General features: G+C 41.3%; 1 protein-coding gene across 5 annotated transcripts in view; it reads right to left on the reverse strand.

The window, feature by feature from the left end:
- The window catches only part of LOC129824317 (glutamate decarboxylase 1-like), a 52,261-nt gene that overhangs the window by 15,127 nt on the left and 23,229 nt on the right, over positions 1-13,905 (reverse strand). The gene's annotated exons all lie outside the window — the stretch shown is intronic.

Here is a 13,905-nt window from a genome sequence, read left to right on the forward strand (position 1 = left end):
TGTTGCACGGAGGGGCAAGAGTGGGGGAACACGCTTGGTTACCACTGCCCAACATCGCTAGATAAATAACTTGATAATAACTTTTATTCAAAGACCTGAGTTTTATCTATCCTTGTTATCAGTTACAAATGCAACACAGGTCTTGTGGTGTCCTCTCTCAGACAGCGCTTATATACCCGGGTGGTAATCCCCATATAGCAGGAGGGTTATGGATCAATGTATGGATGAGGGTTGCCTGTGTATTTCTGTGTGTATGTGTATGTGAGTGTGTGTGTATGCTTGCATGGGTGCCCTGCCCAACTCTGCACAGTGACATCAACCCATAACCCAGCCATGCTGGAAATTGTTTTTTTTTGGACAGTAGTTACACCTAACAGAAACAGGTCGTTTTGGATAGTCGGTACACCTAATGGAAACAGGTTCTTATGGACAGTATTTACATCTAATAGAAACAGGTTATTTTTGACAATTGTCAAACCCAATGGCAACAAGGTATTGTAAGAGCTGTCGCTTTCCTCATCCTCGGAAGAGGTGAGGAGAGAAGGATCTTCAGACCAATATGCGGAGTCAGGGAAATATGCCATCTTTATTATATATACGAAAACTGATGACACGAAAACAAACACTTTAACAAACTACAAAATAAGAAAACGACGTACACGCAACCTGAACATAAACTCACATGACAAACGTAAACTCACGAACAGGAACGGACATCGAAACATACGAACAGCCAAACAGCTCCAAAAGTGAATACATATCGAACATAACGAAGACATCACAGGAGACAATCACCCACAAACCAACAGTGAGAAATGCCCTACCTAAATATGACTCTTGATTAGAGGAAAATGCAAACCACCTGCCTCTAATCAAGAGCCATACCAGGCAAACCGAAACCAACATAGAAACAGATAACATAGACTGCCCACCCAAAACACATGCCCTGACCAAAAACACATAAAAACTAACATAAATAGGTCAGGACTGTTACAGTACCCCCCCCCCAAGGTGCGAACGCCGGGCGCACCAGCACAAAGTCCAGGGGAGGGTCCGGGTGGGCAGTTGACCACGGTGGTGGTTCCGGTTCCGGACGCTGTCCCCATACCACCATAGTCACTCCCCTCTTCTGTCTACCCCTTCTAATGCCCACCCTAACACTACCTTCCCCTAAATAAACAGCTAGCACCAGGACAAGGGGCAGCACCGGGACAAGGGGTAGCACCGGGACAAGGGGCAGCACCGGGACAAGGGGCAGCACCAGGATAAGGACCATCACTGGAATAAGGGGCAGCACCGGGACAAGGGGCAGCACCGGGACAAGGGGCAGCACCGGGACAAGGGGCAGCACCGGGACAAGGGGCAGCACCGGGACAAGGGGCAGCACCGGGACAAGGGGCAGCACCGGGACAAGGGGCAGCACCGGGACAAGGGGCAGCACCGGGACAAGGGGCAGCACCGGGACAAGGGGCAACACCGGGACAAGGGGCAGATCCCGGCTGAAGGACTCTGGCAGGTCCTGTTTGGACGGCTCTGGCAGGTCCATGCAGGCTGACGGCTCTCGACGCTCATGGCAGGCTGACGGCTCTCGACGCTCATGGCAGGCTGACGGCTCTCGACGCTCATGGCAGGCTGACGGCTCTCGACGCTCATGGCAGGCTGACGGCTCTCGACGCTCATGGCGCTCTGACGGCTCTGGCTGCTCATGGCTCTCTGACGGCTCTGGCTGCTCATGGCTCACTGACGGCTCTGGCTGCTCATGGCTCACTGACGGCTCTGGCTGCTCATGGCTCACTGACGGCTCTGGCTGCTCATGGCTCTCTGACGGCTCTGGCTGCTCATGGCTCTCTGACGGCTCTGGCTGCTCATGGCTCGCTGACGGCTCTGGCAGATCCTGTCTGATTGGCGGCTCTGGCAGATCCTGTCTGGTTGGCGGCTCTGGCAGATCCTGTCTGGTTGGCGGCTCTGGCAGATCCTGTCTGGTTGGCGGCTCTGGCAGATCCTGTCTGGTTGGCGGCTCTGGCAGATCCTGTCTGGTTGGCGGCTCTGGCAGATCCTGTCTGGCGGGCGGCTCTAGCGGCTCCTGTCTGGCTGACGGCTCTAGCGGCTCCTGTCTGGCGGATGGCTCTGTAGGCTCATGGCAGACGGGCGGCTTTGCAGGCTCATGGCAGACGGGCGGCTTTGCAGGCTCCTGGCAGACGGATGGCTCAGATGGCGCTGGGGAGACGGATGGCTCAGATGGCGCTGGGGAGACGGATGGCTCAGATGGCGCTGGGGAGACGGATGGCTCAGATGGCGCTGGGGAGACGGATGGCTCTGGCCGCATACGGCGCACTGTAGACCTGGTGCGTGGTGCCGGAACTGGAGGCACCGGGCTAATGATAAGCACCTTCCTACTAGTGCGTGGAGCAGGGACAGGGCACACTGAACTCTCAAAGCGTACTCTATACCTGGTGCGTGGTACCGGCACTGGTGGCACCTGGCTGAGGGCACGCACCTCAGGACTAGTACGGGGAGAAGTGACAGTGTGTACAGGACTTAGGATACGCACAGGTGGCTTAGTGCGTGGGGCCGGAACTGGAGGCACTGAACTGGATACACGCACTATAGGGAGAGTGCGTGGAGGAGGAACAGGGCTCTGGAAATGCACTGGTAGCCTAGTGCGTAATGTAGGCACTGTAGGTACTAGGCTGGGGCGGGGAGGTGGCGCCGGAAATACCGGACCGTGCAGGCGTACTGGCTCTCTTGAGCATTGAGCCTGCCCAACCTTACCTGGTTGAATGCTCCCGGTCGCCCTGCCAGTGCGGCGAGGTGGAATAGCCCGCACTGGGCTGTGTAGGCGAACCGGGGAAACCATGCGTAAGGCAGGTGCCATGTATGCCGGCCCGAGGAGACGCACTGGAGACCAGACACGTTGAGCCGGCCTCATGACACCTGGCTCAATGCCCAATCTAGCCCTACCAGTGCGGGGAGGTGGAATAACCCGCACCGGGCTATGCACACGTACAGGAGACACCGTGCGCTCTACTGCGTAACACGGTGTCTGCCCGTACGCCCGCTCTCCACGGTTAGCCTGGGAAGTGGGCGCAGGTCTCCTACCTGCCCTTGGCCCACTACCCTTTAGCCCCCCCCCAAGAAATTTTTGGGAGTTACTCACGGGCTTTTCGGGCTTCCGTGCAAGACGTGTCCCCTCATAATTCCGGTTACGAGCTTGATTCTCCGGCTTCCATCCACGTCTCCTAGCTGCCTCCTCATACCAGCGCTCCTGGGCTGTGACTGCCTCACTCCTCTCACGAGAGCAGCGATGTTCTCCAGTTTGCGCCCAGGGTCCTCTACCAGACAGGATCTCCTCCCAAGTCCAAAAGTCCCTGTTGCTCCGTCGAGCCTTCCCATACCGCTTGGTCTCTGTATTTTGGTGTGGGTGATTCTGTAAGAGCTGTCGCTTTCCTCATCCTCGGAAGAGGTGAGGAGAGAAGGATCTTCAGACCAATATGCGGAGTCAGGGAAATATGCCATCTTTATTATATATACGAAAACTGATGACACGAAAACAAACACTTTAACAAACTACAAAATAAGAAAACGACGTACACGCAACCTGAACATAAACTCACATGACAAACGTAAACTCACGAACAGGAACGGACATCGAAACATACGAACAGCCAAACAGCTCCAAAAGTGAATACATATCGAACATAACGAAGACATCACAGGAGACAATCACCCACAAACCAACAGTGAGAAATGCCCTACCTAAATATGACTCTTGATTAGAGGAAAATGCAAACCACCTGCCTCTAATCAAGAGCCATACCAGGCAAACCGAAACCAACATAGAAACAGATAACATAGACTGCCCACCCAAAACACATGCCCTGACCAAAAACACATAAAAACTAACATAAATAGGTCAGGACTGTTACAGGTATTTTGGACAGTAGCAATACCTAATGGAAGCAGGTTGTTTTGGACAGTAGTTACACCTAATGGAAACAGGTTATTTTGGACAGTATTTACACCAAATAGAAACAGGTTATTTTGGACAGTATTTACACCTAATGGAAATATTATTTTGGACAGCATTTAAAACTAACGGAAACAAGTTATTTTGGACAATTGTCAAACCTAATTGAAGCAGGTTATTTTGGACAGTAGTTACACCTAATGGAAGCAGGTTCTTTAGGACAGTAGTTACACCTAATGGAAACAAGTTTTTTGGATTATTGTTACACCTAATGGAAGCAGGCTATTTTGGACAGTAGTTACACCTAATGGAAACATGTTATTTTGTACAGTAGGTACACCTAATGCCACCAGGTTATTTTGGACAGTAGTTACACCAAATGGAAGCTGGTTATTTTGGCCAGTAGTCACACCTAATGGAAGCAGGTTATTTTGGACAGTAGTTACACCTAATGGAAGTAGGCTATTTTGGACAGTAGTTGCACCTAATGGAAACAGGTTATTTTGGACAATTGTTACACCTAATGGAAACATGTTATTTTGGGCAGTAGGTACACCTAATGGAAACATGTTATTTTGTACAGTAGGTACACCTAATGCCACCAGGTTATTTTGGACAGTATTTACAACTAACGGAAACAGGTTATTTTGGACAAATGTCACACCTAATGGAAGCAGGTTGTTTTAATGGTAGTTACCCCTAATGGAAACAGGTGATTTTGAACAGTAGATACACTTAATGGAAACATGTTATTTTGGCTAGCAGTTACACCTAATGGAAACAGGTTTTTCGGACAATTGTTACACCCAATGGAAGCTGGTTATTTTGGACAATTGTTACACCTAATGGAAACAGGTTATTTTGGACAGTAGTCACACCTAATGGAAGCAGGATGTTTTGGACAGTAGTTACACCTAATGGAAACCGGCTATTTTGGCCAGAAGTCACACCTAATGGAACCATGTTATTTTGGACAGTAGATACACCTAATGGAAGCAGGATGTTTTGGACAGTAGTTACACCTAATGGAAACAGGTTTTTCAGATTATTGTAACACCCAATGGAAGCAGGTTGTTTTGGACAGTAGTTACACCTAATGGAAGCAGGCTATTTTGGATAGTAGTTGCACCTAAAGGAAACATGTTATTTTGGACAAATGCTACACCTAAAGCTACCAGGTTATTTTGAACAGTATTTACAACTAACAGAAACAGGTTATTTTGAACAATTTTCAAACCTGATGGAAACAGGTTATTTTGGACAGTAGTTACACGTAATTGAAACAGGTTATTTTGGACAGTATTTACAACTAATAGAAACAGGTTATTTTGGACAGTATTTACACCTAATGGAAACAGGTTATTAAGGACAGTATTTACACCTAATGGAAACAGGTTATTTTGGACAATTGTCAAACGTAATTGAAGCAGGTTATTTGCACAGTAGTTACACCTAATGGAAGCTGGATATTTTGGCCAGTAGTCACACCGAATGGAAGCAGGTTGTTTTGGACAGTAGTTACACCTAATGGAAGCAGGTTTTTCTGGACAGTAGTTGCACCTAATGGAAACAGGTTATTTTGGACAATTGTTACACCTAATGGAAACATGTTATTTTGGACAGTAGGTACACCTAATGCTACCAGGTTATTTTGGACAGTATTTACACCTAACGGAAACAGGTTATTTTGGAGAGTAGATACACATTATTTTGGCTAGAAGTTACACCTAATGGAAACAGGTTTTTCGGACAATTGTTACACCTAATGGAAGCTGGTTATTTTGAACAATTGTTACACCTAATGGAAGCTGGTCATTTTGGCCAGTAGTCACACCTAATGGAAGCAGGTTGTTTTGGACAATTGTTACACCTAGTGGAAGCAGGCTATTTTGGACAGTAATTGCACCTAATGGAAACAGGTTATTTTGGACAGTATTTACACCAAATAGAAACAGGTTATTTTGGACAGTATTTACACCTAATGGAAACAGGTTACTTTGGACAATTGTCAAGCCTAATTGAAGCAGGTTATTTTGGACAGTAGTTACACCTAATGGAAGCAGGTTCTTTAGGACAGTAGTTACACCTAATGGAAACAAGTTTTTTGGATTATTGTTACACCTAATGGAAGCAGGTTGTTTTGAACAGTAGTTACACCTAATGGAAGCAGGCTATTTTGGACAGTAGTTACACCTAATGGAAACTTGTTATTTTGGACAGTAGGTACACCTAATGCTACCAGGTTATTTTGGACAGTATTTACAACTAACGGAAACAGGTTATTTTGGAATATTGTCAAACCTGATGGAAACAGGATATTTTGGACAGTAGTTACACGTAATTGAAACAGGTTATTTTGGACAGTAGTTACACCTAATGGAAGCAGGCTATTTTGGATAGTAGTTGCACCTAATGGAAACATGTTATTTTGGACAATTGCTACACCTAACGCTATCAGGATATTTTGAACAGTATTTACAACTAACAGAAACAGGTTATTTTGAAAAATTTTCACACCTGATGGAAACAGGTTATTTTGGACAGTAGTTTAACGTAATTGAAACAGGTTATTTTGGACAGTATTTACCCCTAATAGAAAAAGGTTATTTTGGACAGTATTTACAACTAACGGAAGAAGGCTATTTTGGACAGTAGTTGCACCTAAAGGAAACAGGTTATTTTGGACAATTGTTAAACCTAATGGAAACATGTTATTTTGGACAGAAGGTACACCTAATGCTACCAGGTTATTATGGACTGTATTTACACCTAACGGAAACAGGTTATTTTGGACAGTAATTACGCCTAATGGAAACAGGTTATTATGGGCAGTATTTACACCTAATGGAAACAGATAATTTTGGACTGTATTTACAACTAATGGAAACAGGTTATTTTTGACAGTATTTACACCAAATAGAAACATGTTATAATGGACAGTATTTACACCTAATGGAAACAGGTTATTTTGGACAGTATTTAAAACTAACGGAAACAGGTTATTTTGTACAATTGTCAAACCTAATTGAAGCAGGTTATTTTGGACAGTAGACACACCTGATGGAAGCAAGTTGTTTTGGATGGTGGTTACACCTAATGGAAACATGTTATTTTGGCTAGCAGTTACACCTAATGGAAACAGGTTTTTCAGATTATTGTTACACCTAATGGAAGAAGGTTGTTTTGGACAGTAGTTACACCTCATGGAAGCAGGCTATTTTGGACAGTAGGTACACCTAATGCTAACAGGTTATTTTGGACAGTAGTTACACCTAATGGACGCAGGTTGTTTTGGACAGAAGTTACACCTAATGGAAGTAGGCTATTTTGGACAGTAGTTGCACCCAATGCTACCAGGTTATTTTGGACAGTATTTACAACTAACGGAAACAGGTTATTTTGGACTGTATTTACAACTAAAGGAAACAGGTTATTTTGGACAATTGTCAAAACTAATTGAAGCAGGTTATTATGGCCAGTAGTCACACCTAATGGAAGCAGGTTGTTTTGGACAGTAGTTGCACCTATTGGAAACAGGTTATTTTGGACAATTGTTAAAACTAATGGAAACATGTTATTTTGGACAGTCGGTACACCTAATGCTACCAGGTTATTTTGGACAGTATTTACAACTAACGGAAACAGGTTATTTTGGAATATTGTCAAACCTGATGGAAACAGGTTCTTTTGGACAGTAGTTACACGTAATTGAAACAGGTTATTTTGGACAGTAGTTACACCTAATGGAAGCAGGCTATTTTGGATAGTAGTTGCACCTAATGGAAACATGTTATTTTGGACAATTGCTACACCTAACGCTATCAGGATATTTTGAACAGTATTTACAACTAACAGAAACAGGTTATTTTGAACAATTTTCAAACCTGATGGAAACAGGTTATTTTGGACAGTAGTTTAACGTGATTGAAACAGGTTATTTTGGACAGTATTTACCCCTAATAGAAAAAGGTTATTTTGGACAGTATTTACAACTAACGGAAACACGTTATGTTGGACAGTAGTAATACCTATTGGAAGCTGGTTATTTTGGCCAGTAGTCACACCTAATGGAAGCAGGTTGTTTTGGACAGTAGTTACACCTAATGGAAGCAGGCTATTTTGGACAGTAGTTGCACCTAAAGGAAACAGGTTATTTTGGACAATTGTTAAACCTAATGGAAACATGTTATTTTGGACAGAAGGTACACCTAATGCTACCAGGTTATTATGGACAGTATTTACACCTAATGGAAACAGATTATTTTGGACTGTATTTACACCTAACGGAAACAGGTTATTTTGGACAGTAATTACGCCTAATGGAAACAGGTTATTATGGACAGTATTTACACCTAATGGAAACAGATTATTTTGGACTGTATTTACAACTAATGGAAACAGGTTATTTTGGACAGTATTTACACCAAATAGAAACAGGTTATAATGGACAGTATTTACACCTAATGGAAACAGGTTATTTTGGACAGTATTTAAAACTAACGGAAACAGGTTATTTTGTACAATTGTCAAACCTAATTGAAGCAGGTTATTTTGGACAGTAGACACACCTGATGGAAGCAAGTTGTTTTGGATGGTGGTTACACCTAATGGAAACATGTTATTTTGGCTAGCAGTTACACCTAATGGAAACAGGTTTTTCCGATTATTGTTACACCTAATGGAAGAAGGTTGTTTTGGACAGTAGGTACACCTAATGGAAGCAGGCTATTTTGGACAGTAGGTACACCTAATGCTACCAGGTTATTTTGGACAGTAGTTACACCAAATGGAAGCTGGTTATTTTGGCCAGTAGTCACACCTAATGGAAGCAGGTTGTTTTGGACAGAAGTTACACCTAATGGAAGCAGGTTGTTTTGGACAGAAGTTACACCTAATGGAAGTAGGCTATTTTGGACAGTAGTTGCACCTAATGCTACCAGGTTATTTTGGACAGTATTTACAACTAACGGAAACAGGTTATTTTGGACTGTATTTACAACTAAAGGAAACAGGTTATTTTGGACAATTGTCAAAACTAATTGAAGCAGGTTATTATGGCCAGTAGTCACACCTAATGGAAGCAGGTTGTTTTGGACAGTAGTTGCACCTATTGGAAACAGGTTATTTTGGACAATTGTTACACCTAATGGAAACATGTTATTTTGGACAGTAGGTACACCTAATGCTACCAGGTTATTTTGGACAGTATTTACAACTAACGGAAACAGGTTATTTTGGAATATTGTCAAACCTGATGGAAACAGGTTATTTTGGACAGTAGTTACACGTAATTGAAACAGGTTATTTTGGACAGTAGTTACACCTAATGGAAGCAGGCTATTTTGGATAGTAGTTGCACCTAATGGAAACATGTTATTTTGGACAATTGCTACACCTAACGCTATCAGGATATTTTGAACAGTATTTACAACTAACAGAAACAGGTTATTTAGAAAAAAATTCAAACCTGATGGAAACAGGTTATTTTGGACAGTAGTTTAACGTAATTGAAACAGGTTATTTTGGACAGTATTTACCCCTAATAGAAAAAGGTTATTTTGGACAGTATTTACAACTAACGGAAGAAGGCTATTTTGGACAGTAGTTGCACCTAAAGGAAACAGGTTATTTTGGACAATTGTTAAACCTAATGGAAACATGTTATTTTGGACAGAAGGTACACCTAATGCTACCAGGTTATTATGGACTGTATTTACACCTAACGGAAACAGGTTATTTTGGACAGTAATTACGCCTAATGGAAACAGGTTATTATGGGCAGTATTTACACCTAATGGAAACAGATAATTTTGGACTGTATTTACAACTAATGGAAACAGGTTATTTTTGACAGTATTTACACCAAATAGAAACATGTTATAATGGACAGTATTTACACCTAATGGAAACAGGTTATTTTGGACAGTATTTAAAACTAACGGAAACAGGTTATTTTGTACAATTGTCAAACCTAATTGAAGCAGGTTATTTTGGACAGTAGACACACCTGATGGAAGCAAGTTGTTTTGGATGGTGGTTACACCTAATGGAAACATGTTATTTTGGCTAGCAGTTACACCTAATGGAAACAGGTTTTTCAGATTATTGTTACACCTAATGGAAGAAGGTTGTTTTGGACAGTAGTTACACCTCATGGAAGCAGGCTATTTTGGACAGTAGGTACACCTAATGCTAACAGGTTATTTTGGACAGTAGTTACACCTAATGGAAGCAGGTTGTTTTGGACAGAAGTTACACCTAATGGAAGTAGGCTATTTTGGACAGTAGTTGCACCCAATGCTACCAGGTTATTTTGGACAGTATTTACAACTAACGGAAACAGGTTATTTTGGACTGTATTTACAACTAAAGGAAACAGGTTATTTTGGACAATTGTCAAAACTAATTGAAGCAGGTTATTATGGCCAGTAGTCACACCTAATGGAAGCAGGTTGTTTTGGACAGTAGTTGCACCTATTGGAAACAGGTTATTTTGGACAATTGTTAAAACTAATGGAAACATGTTATTTTGGACAGTCGGTACACCTAATGCTACCAGGTTATTTTGGACAGTATTTACAACTAACGGAAACAGGTTATTTTGGAATATTGTCAAACCTGATGGAAACAGGTTCTTTTGGACAGTAGTTACACGTAATTGAAACAGGTTATTTTGGACAGTAGTTACACCTAATGGAAGCAGGCTATTTTGGATAGTAGTTGCACCTAATGGAAACATGTTATTTTGGACAATTGCTACACCTAACGCTATCAGGATATTTTGAACAGTATTTACAACTAACAGAAACAGGTTATTTTGAACAAACCTGATGGAAACAGGTTATTTTGGACAGTAGTTACACGTAATTGAAACAGGTTATTTTGGACAGTACTTACACCTAATGGAAGCAGGCTATTTTGGATAGTAGTTGCACCTAATGGAAACATGTTATTTTGGACAATTGCTACACCTAACGCTATCAGGATATTTTGAACAGTATTTACAACTAACAGAAACAGGTTATTTTGAACAATTTTCAAACCTGATGGAAACAGGTTATTTTGGACAGTAGTTTAACGTGATTGAAACAGGTTATTTTGGAAAGTATTTACCCCTAATAGAAAAAGGTTATTTTGGACAGTATTTACAACTAACGGAAACACGTTATGTTGGACAGTAGTAATACCTATTGGAAGCTGGTTATTTTGGCCAGTAGTCACACCTAATGGAAGCAGGTTGTTTTGGACAGTAGTTACACCTAATGGAAGCAGGCTATTTTGGACAGTAGTTGCACCTAAAGGAAACAGGTTATTTTGGACAATTGTTAAACCTAATGGAAACATGTTATTTTGGACAGAAGGTACACCTAATGCTACCAGGTTATTATGGACAGTATTTACACCTAATGGAAACAGATTATTTTGGACTGTATTTACACCTAACGGAAACAGGTTATTTTGGACAGTAATTACGCCTAATGGAAACAGGTTATTATGGACAGTATTTACACCTAATGGAAACAGATTATTTTGGACTGTATTTACAACTAATGGAAACAGGTTATTTTGGACAGTATTTACACCAAATAGAAACAGGTTATAATGGACAGTATTTACACCTAATGGAAACAGGTTATTTTGGACAGTATTTAAAACTAACGGAAACAGGTTATTTTGTACAATTGTCAAACCTAATTGAAGCAGGTTATTTTGGACAGTAGACACACCTGATGGAAGCAAGTTGTTTTGGATGGTGGTTACACCTAATGGAAACATGTTATTTTGGCTAGCAGTTACACCTAATGGAAACAGGTTTTTCCGATTATTGTTACACCTAATGGAAGAAGGTTGTTTTGGACAGTAGGTACACCTAATGGAAGCAGGCTATTTTGGACAGTAGGTACACCTAATGCTACCAGGTTATTTTGGACAGTAGTTACACCAAATGGAAGCTGGTTATTTTGGCCAGTAGTCACACCTAATGGAAGCAGGTTGTTTTGGACAGAAGTTACACCTAATGGAAGCAGGTTGTTTTGGACAGAAGTTACACCTAATGGAAGTAGGCTATTTTGGACAGTAGTTGCACCTAATGCTACCAGGTTATTTTGGACAGTATTTACAACTAACGGAAACAGGTTATTTTGGACTGTATTTACAACTAAAGGAAACAGGTTATTTTGGACAATTGTCAAAACTAATTGAAGCAGGTTATTATGGCCAGTAGTCACACCTAATGGAAGCAGGTTGTTTTGGACAGTAGTTGCACCTATTGGAAACAGGTTATTTTGGACAATTGTTACACCTAATGGAAACATGTTATTTTGGACAGTAGGTACACCTAATGCTACCAGGTTATTTTGGACAGTATTTACAACTAACGGAAACAGGTTATTTTGGAATATTGTCAAACCTGATGGAAACAGGTTATTTTGGACAGTAGTTACACGTAATTGAAACAGGTTATTTTGGACAGTAGTTACACCTAATGGAAGCAGGCTATTTTGGATAGTAGTTGCACCTAATGGAAACAGGTTTTTCAGATTATTGTTACACCTAATGGAAGAAGGTTGTTTTGGACAGTAGTTACACCTCATGGAAGCAGGCTATTTTGGACAGTAGGTACACCTAATGCTAACAGGTTATTTTGGACAGTAGTTACACCTAATGGAAGCAGGTTGTTTTGGACAGAAGTTACACCTAATGGAAGTAGGCTATTTTGGACAGTAGTTGCACCCAATGCTACCAGGTTATTTTGGACAGTATTTACAACTAACGGAAACAGGTTATTTTGGACTGTATTTACAACTAAAGGAAACAGGTTATTTTGGACAATTGTCAAAACTAATTGAAGCAGGTTATTATGGCCAGTAGTCACACCTAATGGAAGCAGGTTGTTTTGGACAGTAGTTGCACCTATTGGAAACAGGTTATTTTGGACAATTGTTAAAACTAATGGAAACATGTTATTTTGGACAGTCGGTACACCTAATGCTACCAGGTTATTTTGGACAGTATTTACAACTAACGGAAACAGGTTATTTTGGAATATTGTCAAACCTGATGGAAACAGGTTCTTTTGGACAGTAGTTACACGTAATTGAAACAGGTTATTTTGGACAGTAGTTACACCTAATGGAAGCAGGCTATTTTGGATAGTAGTTGCACCTAATGGAAACATGTTATTTTGGACAATTGCTACACCTAACGCTATCAGGATATTTTGAACAGTATTTACAACTAACAGAAACAGGTTATTTTGAACAATTTTCAAACCTGATGGAAACAGGTTATTTTGGACAGTAGTTTAACGTGATTGAAACAGGTTATTTTGGACAGTATTTACCCCTAATAGAAAAAGGTTATTTTGGACAGTATTTACAACTAACGGAAACACGTTATGTTGGACAGTAGTAATACCTATTGGAAGCTGGTTATTTTGGCCAGTAGTCACACCTAATGGAAGCAGGTTGTTTTGGACAGTAGTTACACCTAATGGAAGCAGGCTATTTTGGACAGTAGTTGCACCTAAAGGAAACAGGTTATTTTGGACAATTGTTAAACCTAATGGAAACATGTTATTTTGGACAGAAGGTACACCTAATGCTACCAGGTTATTATGGACAGTATTTACACCTAATGGAAACAGATTATTTTGGACTGTATTTACACCTAACGGAAACAGGTTATTTTGGACAGTAATTACGCCTAATGGAAACAGGTTATTATGGACAGTATTTACACCTAATGGAAACAGATTATTTTGGACTGTATTTACAACTAATGGAAACAGGTTATTTTGGACAGTATTTACACCAAATAGAAACAGGTTATAATGGACAGTATTTACACCTAATGGAAACAGGTTATTTTGGACAGTATTTAAAACTAACGGAAACAGGTTATTTTGTACAATTGTCAAACCTAATTGAAGCAGGTTA

Source organism: Salvelinus fontinalis, chromosome 26 (genome assembly GCF_029448725.1).
Source record: "Salvelinus fontinalis isolate EN_2023a chromosome 26, ASM2944872v1, whole genome shotgun sequence".
Lineage (NCBI taxonomy): Eukaryota > Metazoa > Chordata > Actinopteri > Salmoniformes > Salmonidae > Salvelinus > Salvelinus fontinalis.